Source organism: Panulirus ornatus, chromosome 2 (assembly GCF_036320965.1).
Source record: "Panulirus ornatus isolate Po-2019 chromosome 2, ASM3632096v1, whole genome shotgun sequence".
In the NCBI taxonomy this organism is placed as follows: domain Eukaryota; kingdom Metazoa; phylum Arthropoda; class Malacostraca; order Decapoda; family Palinuridae; genus Panulirus; species Panulirus ornatus.
This window is the reverse complement of record NC_092225.1, coordinates 23,468,943-23,491,442: the sequence shown is the minus strand read 5'-3', so window position 1 is coordinate 23,491,442 and position 22,500 is coordinate 23,468,943. Positions and strand designations below refer to the sequence as shown.

General features: G+C 41.8%; 1 protein-coding gene across 2 annotated transcripts in view; it reads right to left on the bottom strand.

Moving 5' to 3' along the window:
* LOC139754283 (uncharacterized) overlaps positions 1-22,500 on the bottom strand; it is a 245,920-nt gene that overhangs the window by 67,039 nt on the left and 156,381 nt on the right. The window contains exon 1 of one of the 2 annotated variants that reach the window (XM_071671675.1): positions 11,147-11,282. The exons of the other annotated variant lie outside the window; for it this stretch is intronic. The gene's annotated coding sequence lies outside the window, so the exon portion shown is untranslated. Of the gene's footprint in view, positions 1-11,146; positions 11,283-22,500 lie in introns of those variants that run through there. 2 annotated transcript variants of the gene reach the window in all.

Below are 22,500 nucleotides of genomic sequence, written 5' to 3'. Positions count from 1 at the left end.
GGGCCTCCAACACCAACAGAACAACTGGACACAAAACTTTCACATTAAGACCAAAATACAACATGGCACTGAAATAAAAATATTGGTGTGTGATATATATATATATATATATATATATATATATATATATATATATATATATATATATATATATATATATATATATTCCTATGTCCACGGGGAAAATGAAACACGAAAAGTTCCCAAGTGCACTTTCGTGTAATAATCATATCATTTCCCCGTGGACTCATAGGAATATCTTGATCACGCGCAAAATTGTGATCCTTTCCAATATATATATATATATATATATATATATATATATATATATATATATATATATATATATATATATATATATGTTGAATAATACCCGAATATCCAGGTAGAAACGATCATAATCCAACTGACCCGAACGAGAGTAAATCCCACACTACCACTACGAATACGGAACTTGAACACTGTAAACCACATCTTGGTAAGTAAACCCCAGACGGTAAACTAAGGTAGGTCTACCCCTAAGTCACGTCTGGGTCTTCCTGGCGTCTCGAGTCCCTAAGGTCTGCATGAACTATATATGCTTTTCGCACGGCGGTTTCGTTCGCTGCTTCGAGATATGGGTTGGTGCGTCGTGAAGCGTCTCACTGTTCCGTGAGATGGACTGGCGTGTCAACAAGCGGCGGCCCGGTGCTTCAAACAGAGGAAATGGTGTGTCGAGCAGTGATTCGCTGTCTCGGTTTCGTAGTTCGATGCGTCGAGATTGTCAAAGTTTCCATTTGTGGTTCGTTGTTTCGCTCCGTTTCCCACACCACGAAAAGCCCGAGATTTCTAGTGCCCTTATTACGAATAGTTCACGAACGCTGTGGTATTCGTGTCGTGGAGTGAGTTCTCAGTGCTTCTTTTGGGATAATTCATGAAAGACGTGGCATTCGTGTGTGTGCCACGAAACAAGAAGAAAACGACCAAGGGTTCTCTTTGTGGCAAGTGAGGTACAACACCTCAAACGAGGACTATGGAAGGGAACACTGAGAGAGAGAGAGAGAGAGAGAGAGAGAGAGAGAGAGAGAGAGAGAGAGAGAGAGAGAGAGAGAGAGAGAGAGAGAGAGAGAGAGAGAGAGAGGCGCATCATCGATTCCAGAGGAGAGAACATGCAATTACCGGAGACATGCCTGACTCGGGGAACACAACAGGTGGACTGGCGGGGTACTGGTGGTGGACTGGCGGGGGTACTGGTAGTGGACTGGGTGCCGGGCAGCTGGCGGAGGAGGAGGAGGTAAGCAGGCCAGGCCGGTTTACTGGTAGAGTCCAGTATATGTGTGGAGAACTGGTCGGCCACAAGATCTCTTCTTCACAATCGTGGAGACTTACACTCCAAAATACAAATGTTTGCTAACCAGAGGATTGGCCCCAAGCCAAGCCTAGCCTAGCCTAGCCTAGCCTAGCCAAGCCTAGCCTAACCTAGCCAAGCCAAGCCAAGCCTAGCCTAGCCTAGCCTAGCCTAGCCTAGCCTAGCCTAGCCTAGCCTTGAGAAAGACGCTGAGGTGGGAGAATTCTTGGGGGCGGATCCAGCAAGTCATTCTTCTCTTAAAGCTCTCAACCCGACACAGAAAAATGGACGGGGAACACCCTGGAACAGACCAGCAGCCCTAGCAAACAACCTCTCCTCTATAAACAACACACACACACACACACACACACAGACACAGACACACACACACAGACACACACACAGACACACACACACACACACACAGACACACACACACACACACACACACACACACACACACACACACACATAGATCCTCATTCGAGCTGTCAGTCCTGTTTGTTCTTCGCCACCAGATGACCACACACTTTCAGAAATTCTATTACACTGGATCTGAACCAACAACAGAAGATACCAACGGTTGATCTGAACCACAAAGATAACACGGTGGGTCTAAACCAACAGGAGAAGATGACAAGAGTTCATCTAAACCAACAGGAGAAGATAACAAGAGTTGATCTGAACCAACAGGAGAAGATAACAAGAGTTGATCTAAACCAACAGGAGAAGATAACAAGAGTTGATCTAAACCAACAGGAGAAGATAACAAGAGTTGATCTGAACCAACAGGAGAAGATAACAAGAGTTGATCTAAACCAACAGGAGAAGATAACAAGAGTTCATCTAAACCAACAGGAGAAGATAACAAGAGTTGATCTAAACCAACAGGAGAAGATAACAAGAGTTGATCTAAACCAACAGGAGAAGATAACAAGAGTTCATCTAAACCAACAGGAGAAGATAACAAGAGTTGATCTAAACCAACAGGAGAAGATAACAAGAGTTGATCTAAACCAACAGGAGAAGATAACAAGAGTTGATCTAAACCAACAGGAGAAGATAACAAGAGTTCATCTAAACCAAAAGGAGAAGATAACAAGAGTTGATCTAAACCAACAGGAGAAGATAACAAGAGTTGATCTAAACCAACAGGAGAAGATAACAAGAGTTCATCTAAACCAACAGGAGAAGATAACAAGAGTTGATCTAAACCAACAGGAGAAGATAACAAGAGTTGATCTAAACCAACAGGAGAAGATAACAAGAGTTGATCTAAACCAACAGGAGAAGATAACAAGAGTTGATCTAAACCAACAGGAGAAGATAACAAGAGTTGATCTAAACCAACAGGAGAAGATAACAAGAGTTCATCTAAACCAACAGGAGAAGATAACAAGAGTTCATCTAAACCAACAGGAGAAGATAACAAGAGTTCATCTAAACCAACAGGAGAAGATAACAAGAGTTCATCTAAACCAACAGGAGAAGATGACAAGAGATGATCTAAACCAACAGAGAAGATGACAAGAGATGATCTAAACCAACAGAGAAGATGACAAGAGATGATCTAAACCAACAGGAGAAGATAACAAGAGTTGATCTAAACAACAGGAGAAGATAACAAGAGTTCATCTAAACCAACAGGAGAAGATGACAAGAGATGATCTAAACCAACAGGAGAAGATAACAAGAGTTGATCTAAACCAACAGGAGAAGATGACAAGAGATGATCTAAACCAACAGGAGAAGATGACAAGAGATGATCTAAACCAACAGGAGAAGATGACAAGAGATGATCTAAACCAACAGGAGAAGATGACAAGAGATGATCTAAACCAACAGGAGAAGATAACAAGAGTTGATCTAAACCAACAGGAGAAGATAACAAGAGTTGATCTAAACCAACAGGAGAAGATGACAAGAGATGATCTAAACCAACAGGAGAAGATGACAAGAGATGATCTAAACCAACAGGAGAAGATAACAAGAGTTCATCTAAACCAACAGGAGAAGATGACAAGAGATGATCTAAACCAACAGGAGAAGATAACAAGAGTTGATCTAAACCAACAGGAGAAGATGACAAGAGATGATCTAAACCAACAGGAGAAGATGACAAGAGATGATCTAAACCAACAGGAGAAGATAACAAGAGTTGATCTAAACCAACAGGAGAAGATAACAAGAGTTGATCTAAACCAACAGGAGAAGATGACAAGAGATGATCTAAACCAACAGGAGAAGATGACAAGAGATGATCTAAACCAACAGAGAAGATAACAAGAGTTGATCTAAACAACAGGAGAAGATAACAAGAGTTCATCTAAACCAACAGGAGAAGATAACAAGAGTTCATCTAAACCAACAGGAGAAGATGACAAGAGATGATCTAAACCAACAGAGAAGATGACAAGAGATGATCTAAACCAACAGAGAAGATGACAAGAGATGATCTAAACCAACAGGAGAAGATAACAAGAGTTGATCTAAACCAACAGGAGAAGATAACAAGAGTTGATCTAAACCAACAGAGAAGATAACAAGAGTTCATCTAAACCAACAGGAGAAGATAACAAGAGTTGATCTAAACAACAGGAGAAGATAACAAGAGTTGATCTAAACCAACAGGAGAAGATAACAAGAGTTGATCTAAACAACAGGAGAAGATAACAAGAGTTCATCTAAACCAACAGGAGAAGATAACAAGAGTTGATCTAAACCAACAGGAGAAGATAACAAGAGTTGATCTAAACCAACAGAGAAGATAACAAGAGTTGATCTAAACAACAGGAGAAGATAACAAGAGTTCATCTAAACCAACAGGAGAAGATAACAAGAGTTGATCTAAACCAACAGGAGAAGATAACAAGAGTTGATCTAAACCAACAGGAGAAGATAACAAGAGTTGATCTAAACAACAGGAGAAGATAACAAGAGTTGATCTAAACCAACAGAGAAGATGACAAGAGATGATCTAAACCAACAGGAGAAGATAACAAGAGTTCATCTAAACCAACAGGAGAAGATAACAAGAGTTGATCTAAACCAACAGAGAAGATGACAAGAGATGATCTAAACCAACAGAGAAGATAACAAGAGTTGATCTAAACCAACAGAGAAGATAACAAGAGTTCATCTAAACCAACAGGAGAAGATAACAAGAGTTGATCTAAACCAACAGAGAAGATAACAAGAGTTGATCTAAACCAACAGAGAAGATAACAAGAGTTCATCTAAACCAACAGGAGAAGATAACAAGAGTTCATCTAAACCAACAGGAGAAGATAACAAGAGTTGATCTAAACCAACAGAGAAGATAACAAGAGTTCATCTAAACCAACAGGAGAAGATGACAAGAGATGATCTAAACCAACAGGAGAAGATAACAAGAGTTGATCTAAACCAACAGAGAAGATAACAAGAGTTCATCTAAACCAACAGGAGAAGATAACAAGAGTTCATCTAAACCAACAGGAGAAGATGACAAGAGATGATCTAAACCAACAGAGAAGATGACAAGAGATGATCTAAACCAACAGAGAAGATGACAAGAGATGATCTAAACCAACAGGAGAAGATAACAAGAGTTGATCTAAACCAACAGGAGAAGATAACAAGAGTTCATCTAAACCAACAGGAGAAGATAACAAGAGTTCATCTAAACCAACAGGAGAAGATGACAAGAGATGATCTAAACCAACAGAGAAGATAACAAGAGTTCATCTAAACCAACAGGAGAAGATAACAAGAGTTGATCTAAACAACAGGAGAAGATAACAAGAGTTGATCTAAACCAACAGGAGAAGATAACAAGAGTTGATCTAAACAACAGGAGAAGATAACAAGAGTTCATCTAAACCAACAGGAGAAGATAACAAGAGTTGATCTAAACCAACAGGAGAAGATGACAAGAGATGATCTAAACCAACAGGAGAAGATAACAAGAGTTGATCTAAACAACAGGAGAAGATAACAAGAGTTGATCTAAACCAACAGGAAAGATAACAAGAGTTCATCTAAACCAACAGGAGAAGATAACAAGAGTTCATCTAAACCAACAGGAGAAGATGACAAGAGATGATCTAAACCAACAGAGAAGATGACAAGAGATGATCTAAACCAACAGGAGAAGATAACAAGAGTTCATCTAAACCAACAGGAGAAGATAACAAGAGTTGATCTAAACAACAGGAGAAGATAACAAGAGTTGATCTAAACAACAGGAGAAGATAACAAGAGTTGATCTAAACAACAGGAGAAGATAACAAGAGTTCATCTAAACCAACAGGAAAGATAACAAGAGTTGATCTAAACAACAGGAGAAGATAACAAGAGTTGATCTAAACAACAGGAGAAGATAACAAGAGTTGATCTAAACCAACAGAGAAGATAACAAGAGTTCATCTAAACCAACAGGAGAAGATAACAAGAGTTCATCTAAACCAACAGGAGAAGATAACAAGAGTTGATCTAAACAACAGGAGAAGATAACAAGAGTTCATCTAAACCAACAGGAAAGATAACAAGAGTTGATCTAAACCAACAGGAGAAGATAACAAGAGATGATCTAAACCAACAGGAGAAGATGACAAGAGATGATCTAAACCAACAGGAGAAGATAACAAGAGTTGATCTAAACAACAGGAGAAGATAACAAGAGTTGATCTAAACCAACAGAGAAGATGACAAGAGATGATCTAAACCAACAGAGAAGATAACAAGAGTTGATCTAAACAACAGGAGAAGATAACAAGAGTTCATCTAAACCAACAGGAGAAGATAACAAGAGTTCATCTAAACCAACAGGAGAAGATAACAAGAGTTGATCTAAACCAACAGGAGAAGATAACAAGAGTTCATCTAAACCAACAGGAGAAGATAACAAGAGTTCATCTAAACCAACAGGAGAAGATAACAAGAGATGATCTAAACCAACAGGAGAAGATAACAAGAGTTGATCTAAACCAACAGGAGAAGATGACAAGAGATGATCTAAACCAACAGGAGAAGATAACAAGAGTTGATCTAAACCAACAGGAGAAGATAACAAGAGTTGATCTAAACCAACAGGAGAAGATGACAAGAGATGATCTAAACCAACAGGAGAAGATAACAAGAGTTGATCTAAACCAACAGAGAAGATAACAAGAGTTGATCTAAACAACAGGAGAAGATAACAAGAGTTGATCTAAACCAACAGAGAAGATAACAAGAGTTGATCTAAACCAACAGAGAAGATAACAAGAGTTGATCTAAACAACAGGAGAAGATAACAAGAGTTGATCTAAACAACAGGAGAAGATAACAAGAGTTCATCTAAACCAACAGGAGAAGATAACAAGAGTTGATCTAAACCAACAGAGAAGATAACAAGAGTTGATCTAAACAACAGGAGAAGATAACAAGAGTTGATCTAAACCAACAGGAGAAGATGACAAGAGATGATCTAAACCAACAGGAGAAGATAACAAGAGTTGATCTAAACCAACAGAGAAGATGACAAGAGATGATCTAAACCAACAGGAGAAGATGACAAGAGATGATCTAAACCAACAGAGAAGATGACAAGAGATGATCTAAACCAACAGAGAAGATAACAAGAGTTCATCTAAACCAACAGGAGAAGATAACAAGAGTTCATCTAAACCAACAGGAGAAGATAACAAGAGTTGATCTAAACCAACAGAGAAGATGACAAGAGATGATCTAAACCAACAGGAGAAGATGACAAGAGATGATCTAAACCAACAGGAGAAGATGACAAGAGATGATCTAAACCAACAGAGAAGATGACAAGAGATGATCTAAACCAACAGAGAAGATAACAAGAGTTCATCTAAACCAACAGGAGAAGATAACAAGAGTTCATCTAAACCAACAGGAGAAGATGACAAGAGATGATCTAAACCAACAGAGAAGATAACAAGAGTTGATCTAAACAACAGGAGAAGATAACAAGAGTTGATCTAAACAACAGGAGAAGATAACAAGAGTTGATCTAAACCAACAGAGAAGATGACAAGAGATGATCTAAACCAACAGAGAAGATAACAAGAGTTCATCTAAACCAACAGGAGAAGATGACAAGAGATGATCTAAACCAACAGGAGAAGATAACAAGAGTTGATCTAAACCAAGCAGGCAAGACAAACTTCTCCATCTTGCCTGTGTCATCAAGACCCACTAACTACATTACCTCCCCAGAATGACGGCCAATTATAACTATGAGAATCCTATTTACTCACGGCAAGGCAGAGAGAGAGAGAGAGAAGAGAGAGAGAGAGAGAGAGAGAGAGAGAGAGTCAGTCTTCTCTCTCATCCGTTCCCAGTTACGCAGCAACCCACTTGGCGCGGGGTGGTAAACACGAGTTCGAGTCCTCGACCTCTGCATTTCGAAACACCGAAGCGCATCGAAATGAACCACTTGAGATTCGATGGATTATGACCGTCATTGCCATAGAAAAAACGATTCACTTGTCCGTATTACTCAAAAGGTTCACTGCTCATTAAGCTTCAGACTTCTCATACTTACAGACCCGATACCAAGACATAGATTCCAGTCAAGATCACGATGAATGAGGTGTTTACACTGCTGAATAACTAGGCTGGAACTGATCTAATAACCTAATAACTCGTTTACTCGTAGTAGTGGTAGTATAAGGCAGTAGCAGTATTAGTATAAGTAGTTGATTATTTCTTACTTCATGTCATGTGCATTGATCATTAGTATAAACCCAACCCGTGTCCCAAATAGCCGACGAGTGGCGACAGAAAAGCCTCAACATATAAAGGACACCATGGGGCTCACCCTCCCCTTCCCCCATAATGGGGGACTCATTGCCATGACACAAGCACCCACTAACTGGACCCGCCACCCACCACCCACTTCCTGGCTAGACCGGTGGGGTGGTAGTGTGTGTGTGTGTGTGTGTGTGTGTGTGTGTGTGTGGAGGACCTCACCCCAACCCATTAAAAATTTCAGGTTGTGGGGGTGGGGTTTGTGGGGTGGGGGGGACTTTTCGATTTACCCCCTAACAGACAGGATAGTAGTGCCCCTCTGCATCCAGCTCAAACTCTATCAAAAGGAGAATAAAAACATAAATAAGTTAGTCCAGGAAATGAGTATGAAACTTAGTCACCATGACTCCGGCACGAGAGAACGGTAGTAAGAGACGAGAGAGAGGACCTGGAGGTGGGGTGGTGTCACCATATTGTTTCTACCCGTCAGATGTAAAATGAAAAGGGGATCGCCTCGCACATTATCACAGGGTCACCTAAGCGACCTCGCCAACGCCAATTTATCTACTAGGCCACAATAATACGACCCCCTTGAGCATGACGGTGCAACCCCTTCAGCACAACGGTACGACACGGTACGACCCCTTGAGCGAGACGGTACGACCCCCTTGAGCGAGACGGTACGACCCCCTTGAGCGAGACGGTACGACCCCTTGAGCGAGACGGTACGACCCCTTGAGCGAGACGGTACGACCCCCTTGAGCGAGATGGTACGACCCCTTGAGAGAGACGGTACGACCCCCTTGAGCGAGACGGTACGACCCCCTTGAGCGAGATGGTACGACCCCTTGAGCGAGACGGTACGACCCCTTGAGCGAGACGGTACGACCCCTTGAGCGAGACGGTACGACCCCTTGAGCGAGACGGTACGACCCTTGAGCGAGACGGTACGACCCCTTGAGCACGATCCTAGGGTATGTGGTGGCCTTCGTCTTTGACCTGACCTCTCAGGATCTGGTCAAAAGGCGAGGCTAGACCGACACGCGTAAGGGTCGTACCGCCGTGCCCCAAGGACTGTACCGTCGTGCTCGAGAGTCGTACCGTACCGTATGGTACACCATCTCGCCAGAGCTGGTACCAAGCGGTATCGATTCTACGTCAAAATCTCTTTAAAAGTCAACTCTTCTTCAAGATAATGAGGTCTTATCATGTTACAATATGTTTTAAAAATCTTTCACGACGAGAGAGAGAGAGAGAGAGAGAGAGAGAGAGAGAGAGAGAGAGAGAGAGTCTAATTACTTATTCTTATTAATTAGCGCGGTGGTCTTTCACTGCTCTCGTAATCTTTACGTAATGAAATGATTCAATTGACGGATAATCTGATAGCACAAAAGGTACAGAACCTTTCAAAAAAAAAAAAAGAAAAAAAATAATCAAATCCAGGAACATGAAACGTTAAGAGAAAATCAATTCTTATCGCCAGACGCTAAAATGAACTATTCATAAGAGCTGACATCCCGGAAGTATAACATACTTTTTTTGTTCCTGTAAAAAAAAAAAAAAAAAAAAGGAGAAAAAATCGGACCGTGATTACGGTATCATTCATGAAGTAAATTAGAAAACGAGGTGGAGAGTGGGACGCTATAATAACTATAAGAAAAATAAAATTCTGCTAAATTTAAAAAGTTAAAGAAAAAAAAGAGAGAGAGAAAGTGCACAGAAATATTCCACTAAACGGAAAGATAAACTTAGGATATTGATGTATGACTCATAAGAAAAAATATTTACAATGGAACTGGCAAAAATAGTAACTAAAAGGTTGCCTACATTAACGAGGAATATAATAAACGATAAAAAGAATAAAGAATGGCAGATCAAGAATCTTACGTTCCACATAAGACAGTAGTATGTGGTTAAAGGCTAACACAGAAGACAGTAGTATGTAGTTAAAGGCTTAACACATAAGACAGTAGTATGTGGTTAAAGGCTAACACATAAGACAGTAGTATGTGGTTAAAGGCTAACACAGAAGACAGTAGTATGTAGTTAAAGGCTTAACACATAAGACAGTAGTATGTGGTTAAAGGCTAATACATAAGACAGTAGTATGTGGTAAAAGGCTAACACATAAGACAGTAGTATGTAGTTAAAGGCTTAACACATAAGACAGTAGTATGTAGTTAAAGGCTAACACATAAGACAGTAGTATGTAGTTAAAGGCTAACACATAAGACAGTAGTATGTAGTTAAAGGCTCAACACATAAGACAGTAGTATGTAGTTAAAGGCTAACACATAAGACAGTGGTATGCGGTTAAAGGCTAACACATAAGACAGTGGTATGTGGTTAAAGGCTAACACATAAGACAGTAGTATGTAGTTAAAGGCTTAACACATAAGACAGTAGTATGTAGTTAAAAGGCTTAACACAGAAGCAACGTTATGGGTAAGTTTGCCAAACGTATCAATGAACTCCTTACACTTATGATGCCAATTACAAAGGCAATTATGCTACATTAACGAGTTTGATGATAGTTCGCGGGAGTGCTGTAGCCATGGACAATGTCTCCACCAGCCTTGATCTAGCTTTTAATTTCGAGATGTCGTCTGGGAAATACACGTGTAACTGCTACGGGCAACGTAATTCCATCTAATTGCTGGTGGGTTGTGTTCGTAACGTTGTCTTTCGACATGAACGCTAATGAACTGACCAAATTATATAATCATGAATAAGATTTAATCTCGGCTCCCTCTGGAGGTCAGGTCAAAAGGTCTCGTGGAGATGGCGTATTTCAAAAAGTGTTTTTCCCCGAACTCTTACGTTAATATACCACCCCTCTCGTTTGCCATGATCTTCATGGCCCTCCCCCACTACACGTCTTTTACTCCTGGCTGCTGCCACTCCACACATCTTCTCTCATTCAAACATGACCTAATTCGTGGCTTCTATTTATCGATATTATTTACCGAGACTACATAATCCCTCCCTGGTCTATAATATATTCCAAAATGATTACTAAAATACCATTCGATCGCTACTTCCAACCACTATCAACTTGCTACTCTTTATCAAACTTACGATAAGGTCTGAAACAGTCTCCGATGTCATCTTTATAAAAAAAAAAAAAAACACCAGTAATAATCCTCTTCGCTAAAACGTCTTTAAGATATCCAAATAAAAAAACAACGGAAGACCACAGTATGCCATCTTCACATCATCACTGTCCAAGCAGTACTGACAACAACGCGTGACGTCAGGGCCTCCTCCTCCCCAGACCCGCAACCCGAGTACCAACCGCCGTGTTCGCTCATAACGCCTAGTTGGTAACTGAGACGCCCCCTGTGGGCCTCCATGGTCTCCCGCTGATTCCTTCGCTTGGTGTATCATTTACCCTTGCTTCCGGTCCACGCTTGAACATTATGGTATTCGTTTATTAAACATAATTGATATATATATATATATATATATATATATATATATATATATATATATATATATATATATATATATATATATATATAATGAGCGTCAAGGAAAACTTAACGAAGATATTTGAGTATGAAAGGCATTGCACACTCGCCTTTCTTCTGCATATATAAGGGAAGTGAGTGTTATACTCAAGCCTATGTAGACGTCAGAGACGAACTGTGAATAGCCTAAGAAATCTACACCATATCTACACAGACCAATACTGCTGAAGATTCTATACATAATGTGTATTATTGTTAATATACATTCAGCATAATACTTCTAAAGATACGTATCATAAAACAAATATAATATCAGTGATGGTATGGTTGCAACACACACACACACACACACACACACACACACAAGGAACAGTAAACTGTTACTGTACGGAAGAAGTGTAGCCTTCGGGTGAGGTAAACCCACGCTTCAGTATGGCTGCTACAGATTTCCCACAAGTTTGCATTATGGTTTACCACACATGCAGACGTTTACTTCATGGTTTACTAAACCTGTTTATTTATATCATGGTTTACCACACTTCCACACGGTGTTTACATCATAGTATACTACACTGAGTTGGTGGTTTACATTATAGTTTACCATACGCCCACAAGCGAGAAAGGGACACTGAAAAAAAGACAAAGAAAACAATCTCAAGAAAGAAGAAGAAGAAGAAGAAGAAGGAGGAGGAGGAGGAGGAGGTGGAAGCAGTACGAAAACTAAAGACAGAAGAACTAAGACAAAGTGGAGGGGAAAATCTGGAAGGAAAGAGCAGAATAACAGAGCGGGAGGAAGAGGGGCGTGAGGACCCCAGAGAGGCGGGCCAGAGTCCACAGGGGTTATGGCGAGGCGGACCCACCATCTCGATGATGAGCCGGAGGGAGAGGTGGGGCATGCCAGAGGGGATGTTGTGGACGACGAACTAAGGGGATTCTTTTCTTTCTTTTCTTTCCTGACGAAATCCCAGGGAGAATGTTCCTGACCATGTTGGAGGGGGGGAGTGTTTCAGACGACACACTGTCTATGTAAAGCCGCTTGTTCTCGACATGGGGGTTCGCACTGTCTTCCCTCATAAGGGTCGGTTGACATCGAAGTCCCTACGAAGTCGCCGAGGAGGACCTACAGTTTGAAAGGTTACGCTGGCCATCGAGACTGGAGGAAAAATCTTCATCATTCCTCTCTGGAAAGATGGCTAGGGAGAGAGAGAGAGAGAGAGAGAGAGAGAGAGAGAGAGAGAGAGAGAGAGAGAGAGAGAGAGAGAGAGAGAGAGAGAGAGAATCGGTATATGATTCTGTGCGAGAAAAAGACGATGTTTGGTGAAGATCTGACTAGGGTACTGGGTCTGATCTTTGACCCAGACATGGGTAAGGCCGTAGCCTACACCATGATGGGAAACCTAGTGGACAATCAAGAAGAAATTTACTTCTATGTACATGATTAAGACAAGTACTTGCTATATATATATATATATATATATATATATATATATATATATATATATATATATATATATATAGCTTTATAGCAAAGGTTAGTTTGGCTGATCCCTGGCTAAGCCAGGTACTCATTCATCGACCACCCCTGAGATAAGGATGAACACCTGGGTCTGGCTGTGGGCCGAGTGCCGCGCCCGGGATCCCAACCCATGTCGAGCCAAATACCCACCCTGTCGGCACATCACACACTAGCGTACAGGACTATTTCCCAGTGGTACATAAAACAACGGAGAAGTCCCCTGGGGCGACAGGTCGTTGAGAGACGAGGTGAAGTAGAGGAGGAGGGGGGAAAAAACCACCCATGGTAACTCTCTGGATACGAGCGAGAGAGAGCCTCCATCTAGCTATTTACCTCCACAAAGGATGGCTTCCATTAGACGGGAACTCTTCCGCTTCACTCCACGCAGCAGTCCAAACCATTTGGCCCTCAATGGGTGCGTTCAGTCACACGGGGGCGCTCAGCTCAGTGTCCTACATTTACATTCGGGCCGTAAAATCTTGGGGCGATTGTCATTTCCACGATTCCTTGGGTAGACTCGTTTTCCGTTCCCCGGCTCCTTGATTTACGACGGAAGTGTCTCGTGCGAGTTTCCTTACGCAACGCCGGCCAGTAGGTACACTGGCTTGTGGAGTAACTGACCTCTCTCTCTCTCTCTCTCTCTCTCTGTAGCTGGTGACTTCCTATCATCTTCCCCGACATGTTGTAGACGACAGAAGAGAGCCTCAGTGAACAGCTTAAGCAGACGAAAGGGGGAAGTACCGTGATAAGCTTAAGTAGACGGGATGCTTTAAGAGACCCGCGCCAGACGCCGGAGCGTTCCTTTGGACGGGTCCCGGAGAGAAGGATCCCCAGGCGCTGCCGGAGTGAGGTGGGGTGAGGTGGTTTGGTACTCGCTCGCTCGCGACGTGTCCGGACTCACGGTTCGTACGCTTCCTGGGCCGTCCCCAAACTTGGGACCTTCTGTTACACCTTCTTCCCTACCCTACCCACTTGGGGGACCATCAGACACGCCCGGGTACATCAATATGAAAGTACTGAACACCTACAGTTTTAATAGTAACAATTCTGACAGCTGAAAAAGAATCTGTAAAAAGATCCGACAATTCAAAAATGATTTAAAAGAAAAAAAAGATGTTTCCGAGACACAAAGGATAACAAATGGACGAGAATATCTACTCCATGACCATCTCTTTCAACCCGTAAGTGTCGAAATTCACACCCCAAAAATAGCAAAACTGAGGGTATATTTCACATGTCGGAGGTCCGAAGACTGCATCATACATAAAACTAGACTTAGTCAAGATTTTCGCAAACCCAGACGACCCCCTGGTGGGGTGGTGGAGGAGGAAGAGAAAAGAGGGTTGTGGGGTGGCGCACAGCGCGACGGACAGACCCTCGCCAGACACAAGCTGGGGAGGGCGGAGGAGGAGGAGGAGGAGGAGGACAGAGCACAGCCAGGGAATATACACACAGTGCCGCCCAGGGATGTCAGGTCTGGCTCCCGGGCTCACAAGCTGCAAGGGCGACCCACCGCCACCGTAAACTGAGGCCAGACAAGACACAGACGCTGAGGGCGCATCACGACCAACGTAAACTGGGACGGACAAGAGATAGACGGTGAGGTGAATCACGACCAGAGACACGCAAGAGACCAAGACGCTACTCGAAACCAACAACGACGTATTGTAGAGACGAGGCAGATATATATATATATATATATATATATATATATATATATATATATATATATATATATATATATATATACCCTACGATGGTAATCCAGGTGGCGAAGACAGCCATCCCTGCGACACAGCTGACGCACCTCACACTTGTCACTGACACTGACGCGGGAAATATATACATCATGGACGGGAATATGGCCTATAATCTCCCTCCGGAAGGTGGCCGAGGGACACTTCAAGATAATAAGCCGGCGAAATAGCACCTATCTGTTGTTCAGCATGGGGGTCCCACACACACACACACACGTACCTCACGGTCAACTTAACCACTCACACGATCGGGAGTAAAGTGAAGATAGATGTCTTTATTACCGGAATAATTCGTGACTTCAGAGGATCACATTCTCTCTCTCTCTCTCTCTCTCTCTCTCTCTCTCTCTCTCTCTCTCTCTCTCTCTCTTCATCACAGCATCATGAAGATTCTCTCTCTCTCTCCCCTCTTCGTTTTTTTAAGCAGTAAGTTCCCAGCCTCGCTGGAGGGCCACGACCTCTGACCCCGACCCCGACCTCGACCCCCCCCGCTCATCATCTGTAAGGCCACGTCCCTTCAATAAAGAGAAGACGGCCGGTCTAAAAGACGGCCGGCCGGACCTGACGAAGAATGGGAGGCGGAGGGTGTGTTGCGCGCGTCATTCATCTCGACTCGGGAGACGAGAGTCTTTGGCAATACCATACTTACTAAAACATCCTCCTCCCTCCCTCCCTCACTCACACTTACGACTACCTACATACTCACGCATGCCCTACCTACCTACCACAGCCCATCCCTAGCCACGACCACTTAAGAATCCTACTGGCTGCTACCCAGTCCCAAAAGACGTGACCCATCCATCCCACCTAAACCCTCTTGATCTTTCCCCAAGTCGCGACCTCTTCGCCAATCCCACAGGCTGCAGCCACCCATCCCAAGAGACCGTACCCATCCCACCCAAACCCTCCGACTTATCCCAAGCCGCGACCTCTCCACCAATCCCACCCATCCCTAGAGACTGGACCCATCCCACCCAAACCCTCTGACTTATCCCAAGCCGCGACCTCTCCACCAACCCCACGGGTTACCACCAACCTCACACAGTCTCCCAGTAAATCCCACTGGCTGCCACCAAATCTCACCAAATGGGACTAATCCCATCGACTCCCACCTCTGCCACCTCGAGACCTCTCAAACCTCCACCCATCCCACCAGCTGACACCAATCCGGCTCCACGCAGGAACACCACAGCACACCACAAGCCCCCAGTCTGGTCCACCTTCTATCCCCTCCATCCAGTACCACCATACACTCAAAACGCACCGTCCCCTCACGGCATTTGCAACAGGTCCCTATAACCAAAGACCTGTGGGGTCGTCCACCCATCCCAATTACCGAAGTCGCTTATGTTGCAACTGGTAACTGTTGTTTGATCAACCAATGCAGATGCAAAGGAGACATTATATATATATATATATAATATATATATATATATATATATATATATATATATATATATATATATATATATATATATATATATTTTTTTTTTTTTTTTTTTTTTTTTTAATACTTTGTCGCTGTCTCCCGCGTTTGCGAGGTAGCGCAAGGAAACAGACGAAAGAAATGGCCCAACCCCCCCCCCCCCCATACACATGTACATACACACGTCCACACACGAAATATACATACCTACACAGCTTTCCATGGTTTACCCCGGACGCTTCACATGCCTTGATTCAATCCACTGACAGCACGTCAACCCCTGTATACCACATCGCTCCAATTCACTCTATTCCTTGCCCTCCTTTCACCCTCCTGCATGTTCAGGCCCCGATCACACAAAATCTTTTTCACTCCATCTTTCCACCTCCAATTTGGTCTCCCTTTTCTCCTCGTTCCCTCCACCTCCGACACATATATCCTCTTGGTCAATCTTTCCTCACTCATTCTCTCCATGTGCCCAAACCATTTCAAAACACCCTCTTCTGCTCTCTCAACCACGCTCTTTTTATTTCCACACATCTCTCTTACCCTTACGTTACTTACTCGATCAAACCACCTCACACCACACATTGTCCTCAAACATCTCATTTCCAGCACATCCATCCTCCTGCGCACAACTCTATCCATAGCCCACGCCTCGCAACCATACAACATTGTTGGAACTACTATTCCTTCAAACATACCCATTTTTGCTTTCCGGGATAATGTTCTCGACTTCCACACATTTTTCAAGGCTCCCAAAATTTTCGCCCCCTCCCCCACCCTATGATCCACTTCCGCTTCCATGGTTCCATCCGCTGACAGATCCACTCCCAGATATCTAAAACACTTCACTTCCTCCAGTTTTTCACCATTCAAACTCACCTCCCAATTGACTTGACCCTCAACCCTACTGTACCTAATAACCTTGCTCTTATTCACATTTACTCTTAACTTTCTTCTTCCACACACTTTACCAAACTCCGTCACCAGCTTCTGCAGTTTCTCACATGAATCCGCCGCCAGCGCTGTATCATCAGCGAACAACAACTGACTCACTTCCCAAGCTCTCTCATCCCCAACAGACTTCATACTTATATATATATATATATATATATATATATATATATATATATATATATATATATATATATATATATATATATATATATATATATATATCCCTGGGGATAGGGGAGAAAGAATACTTCCCACGTATTCCCTGCGTGTCGTAGAAGGCGACTAAAAGGGGAGGGAGCGGGGGGCTGGAAATCCTCCCCTCTCTTTTTTTTTTTTTTTTTTTAATTTTCCAAAAGAAGGAACAGAGAATTGGGCCAGGTGAGGGTATTCCCTCAAAGGCCCAGTCCTCTGTTCTTAACGCTACCTCGCTGATGCGGGAAATGGCGAATAGTTTGAAAAAAAAAGAAAGAATATATATATATATCTTTTTATCACACAACATTTGAGTGACAGCAATTAAAATGTACGTGCGAACGTCCGATATGCAAATCCGCTCTCATTAGCATCCCTTTAATGCCTTTGAGTGAACAGTTTGAATGTTGCAATCACACACTAAAATCTGTACTGCTAAAAGTGCTACGCTCCCTTTTTTTTTTCCCCCTGGACATACAATCTAATCTTCCATGCTACTCATGAACGAGAGAAATATGACAGAAAATGACACAAAAAAAATAATAACAGTTTCGAAGCCACAACGTGAATATATAGGATAAATAAATAAATAAATAAATAGATACATTGCTAAATATATAAACAGTACCAACTACTTCCAAGCCATAACGTGAATATATAAGATACATAAATAAATAAATAAATACATAAATTACTTAATACATAAACAGCACCAACTACTTCCCAAGTAAAAATTGATTTTGACTTTTAAACATACATAATGTTTTAGTCATACTCCATTATCTTATCGTAGGTGATAATGTATCAACATACGTTAATAAAGACATCTGTCTGGATCTCTACGTCAAAATCAGAGTGTATCCAACACACACACACACACACACACACACACACACACACACACACACACCTACACACACACCGACACCACCACCACCACCACCTCACCCCCTCCACAAGAGCCATCCCGCCACAGCTCTTGGCATTCCTCCACATAAACTGAGGCGGAAGTGAGCTGATCCACTTACCCAGCAGACCGCACGCACGCACGCACGCACGCACCCCCCCCCCCTCCCACCCCTCATCCTGCCAGGGTGTGCTTCAAGGGTCAATAAGGGTCGCGGGGTGGCGTGGCGCCGGCACGCCACCCCGCGAGGAAGAAGCTGGTGGATCCACACACACACACACACACACACACACACACACGCCGTACGTCATGCTTGATGCATGAGACTATTCTACCCAGCGGCCCGCCCTGCATTACATGACTGTAGATTCTCGGTTCATCTGGGACTGACCTCAGCCATACGTCAGGTTTTCTTTTAAATGTTTTTTTTTCTTTTTTTCTCCTGACGCTGCTCCACGGGCGCTTCTGATGGGCGGTAAAGCGAAGGGTCGTTCTAGCCTCCGAATTGGGCTGTTCTGTATTTGTGTATTCATTCCCCCAAATTACTAAAGGTTTCCCTTTAAGACTTTCCAAGTCCCGATCATCCCTAATAAAAAAGGGTATTACGCAAGAAAAAAATTTCTTTTCCCTTAAACCTTCAAATTTTTCCCCTCCGCGTACATTACCATTTATCTTTATCTTTTTTTTTCTAAGGGGTATATAAATAAATAAATAAATATATATATATAATATATATATATTTTTCCCTGGGGATAGGGGGTTAAAATACTTTTTCCCCCGTATTCCCCGCGTTTTTGTAGAAGGCACTAAAAGGGGGGGGAGCGGGGGGGGGTGGAAATCCCCCCTCCGGTTTTTTTTTTTTTTTAATTTTCCCAAAAAAAGGGAAAAAGAATTTTGGGCCAGGGGAGGGTATTCCCCCAAAGGCCCCTCCCTGTTCTTCGCTAAAACCTTTTCCCAACGGCGGGGGAAATTTGGGGAATAGTTTTAAAAAAAAAAAAAAATATATATTAAAAATAAAATTTTATTTTAAAATTAAAAATTAAAAATATTTTAATATTTAAAAATATATATAAAAATTTGTTAAAAGGGGGTTTCAGCCTTTTTGTGGGAGAAAAACCCAGACCCACCACCCGGAAAACCCCAAAGGTTCCACGTGAGGTGGGTCTGGGCATTAACACTGCTTGAAAAATAAAAGGGGTTTCCAAATTGCGGAGGAGAGAGAAAAGGGGAGAGAGAGAGGAGAGAGAGAGAAGAGAGGAGAGAGAGAGAGAGAGAGAGAGTCGACCCCGCCCCCTTTCCCAAAAACAGACAAAGGCCCCACAAAAGGAAGACCCAGGAACAGGCCACACGAGGTAAAGTAGATCTCTCACTGAAACTGTGCAATGTTGTTTTTGGGGTGGTTCCGTCCCCAAAAATGGTTGGGAGGTCCCCTTAAGAAAAGCTGGGCGGCCTGTTTTACAACATTAAACCGGACAACCGACTCAGAAACTGGGGGTCGTTCAGTTTATAAAAAATTTTGGCACAGGGGGGGCCCCGGGTTCAGGCAGGGAAGAAAAAGTAGGGAACCAGAGGGTTAAAAAAATAGGCCCGGTAAAAAAATTAGGGCAACCGGTTAAAGAAAAAATGTAGGACAGCCGGTTAAAAAACTGTAGGACAACCGGTTAAAAAACTGTAGGACAACCGGTTAAGAAACTGTAGGACCCGGCCTGGGTTTAAAAAATTAAAAAAAAAACTGTGGAAAAACCGGTTTAAAAAAAACTTAGGGCAGCCCGGGTTTAAAAAACTTAAAGGACAACCGGTTAAGAAACGTAGGGAATGGTTAAAAACCTGTTTGGAAACCGGTTAAAAAACGGGGGACAACCGGTTAAAAAGTAACAATTTAAAAACTGTTGGGCAACCCGGTTTAAGAAAATTAGGAACCCCTTTAGGAAAATTTAGGTTTTTGAAAATTTTCTTGGGGCCCCCACTTTTTGACCCAATTTTTTGGGCGGAAACCGGCTTTAGATAAGTGGTTTTGCAGCTGCTTTAAAAACTTTTTGGAAAAACAGTTTAAAGAAAAATTGCTGGGAGAGGTTTAAACGTTCTTAGAAGCTTCAAACTGCCAGCAGGTGCTTGATATTGTTGGCAGAGGTTGACAACCCCGTTGGCACTGGCTTTTACCTCGAGGAAATTTAAAAGGGTTTTAAGATACTATATGAAAAACTTCTAACAAAAACTGTTGGCACTGGTTTAAAACTCCTGTAATTTATTAAAAAACTGTTGGCACTGGTTTAAAACTCCTGGAATTTATTAAAAAAAAAAACTGGGGGCACTGGGGTTTTTTTTCTCCTGGAAAATTTAATTTAAAAAAATGTTGGGGACTGGTTTAAAAACTCCTGGGAAATTTTTAAAAAACTGTTGGGGAGAGGTTTAAAAACTCCTTTTAATTTAAAATTAAAAAACTGGGTTGGGATGGGGGTTTAAAAAATCCCGGAATTTATTAAAAAACTTTTGGCAGAGGTTTAAAACTCCTGTAATTTATTAAAAAACTGTTGGGAACCCGGGGTTTTTAAAAAATCCCGGAATTTAAAATTTAAAAAAAAAACTGTTGGCATGGGTTTTAAAACTCCCGGAATTTAAAAAAAATGTTTGGGAAGGTTTAAAAACCCCAATTTTTTAAAAAAAACGTTGGGCACTGGTTTAAAACCCTTTTCCTGGGAAAATTTATTTAAAAAAATGTTTTGGGAAAAAATGGTTTAAAAATCCTGGAATTTTTTAAAAAAAAACTTTGGCAAGGTTTAAAAAAATCCTGGAATTTATTAAAAAAAAACTGTTGGCACTGGTTTAAATCCTGGAATTTATTAAAAAAAAACTGTTGGCACTGGTTTAAAACTCCTGGAATTTATTAAAAAAAACTGTTGGCACTGGTTTAAAACTCCTGGAATTTATTAAAAAAAACTGTTGGCAGAGGTTTACAACGTTCGTCACATTCCCCCAAGTGTCGAAAAGGGAAACTTTTGGGAGCGAGAGGGAAATAGAGGGAATCCAAAACTGTCGCATAAGAAAGTTAAAACTCGCAAAACCACCAAAATTTACAAAATGAGGGGGAGTTTAAAAATAAAATCTTTTCAGAAGGTTTAGATGCCGCTTTTGAGGGCTTGAAAAAAAAAAACTGACCTGAATTTTTCTTCCTCTTTTTTTTTTGATTGAAATCAAATGACAAGTGAAGCCTTTTTTTCTTTCTTAAAGGAATTCCATAGACATTAATTTTCAATAATCCCATTAAAAGAAAGAAAAAAATATAAAATTTTGAGAAATTCATTTTTAAAACAGTAAATTTTTAAGGGCATAGGGGTTTTCTTAATTTTATTTTAAAGATTAAATTTGTGAAAAACATTGGGGAAAAGATTTTTGATGAGTCAGAGCGGGTTTCCCCACCACACACATATACCCGGCACTGTCTGACCTTGAGCTTATCATGTTCCTTTCTTCGATGACTTATCGAACTTTGTAAACTGTTCCACTGATGACTGACCTTGATAAACTGTTCCGCTGATGACTGACTTGATAAACTGTTCCACTGATGACTGACCTTGATAAACTGTTCCGCTGATGACTGACCTTGATAAACTGTTCCACTGATGACTGACCTTGATAAACTGTTCCACTGATGACTGACCTTGATAAACTGTTCCACTGATGACTGACCTTGATAAACTGTTCCACTGATGACTGACCTTGATAAACTGTTCCATTGATGACTGACCTTGATAAACTGTTCCATTGATGACTGACCTTGATAAACTGTTCCACTGATGACTGACCTTGATAAACTGTTCCACTGATGACTGACCTTGATAAACTGTTCCACTGATGACTTAGCTTAATAAACTGTTCCGCTGATGACTGACCTTGATAAACTGTTCCACTGATGACTTAGCTTAATAAATTGTTCTACTGAAGACCGACCTTAATAAACTGCTCTACTACCTAAAACTTTATAAACTGTCTCTATTTACAAAGCTTCATAAAGTGTTTCTCTGCCTGCCAAACTTAACAATCCAAAAGTCTAGTGAAGAGGAATGACGTGGTGTGTGGATGCTTGTTACAACCGTAGATGACGTGTATTGATAGATTGTATGTGTGTGTGTGTGTGTGTGTGTGTAAAGAAGGGGGGGGGAATGTTTGCCTAACTTCTCTAATGTAGACTAATGTACCCCCACCT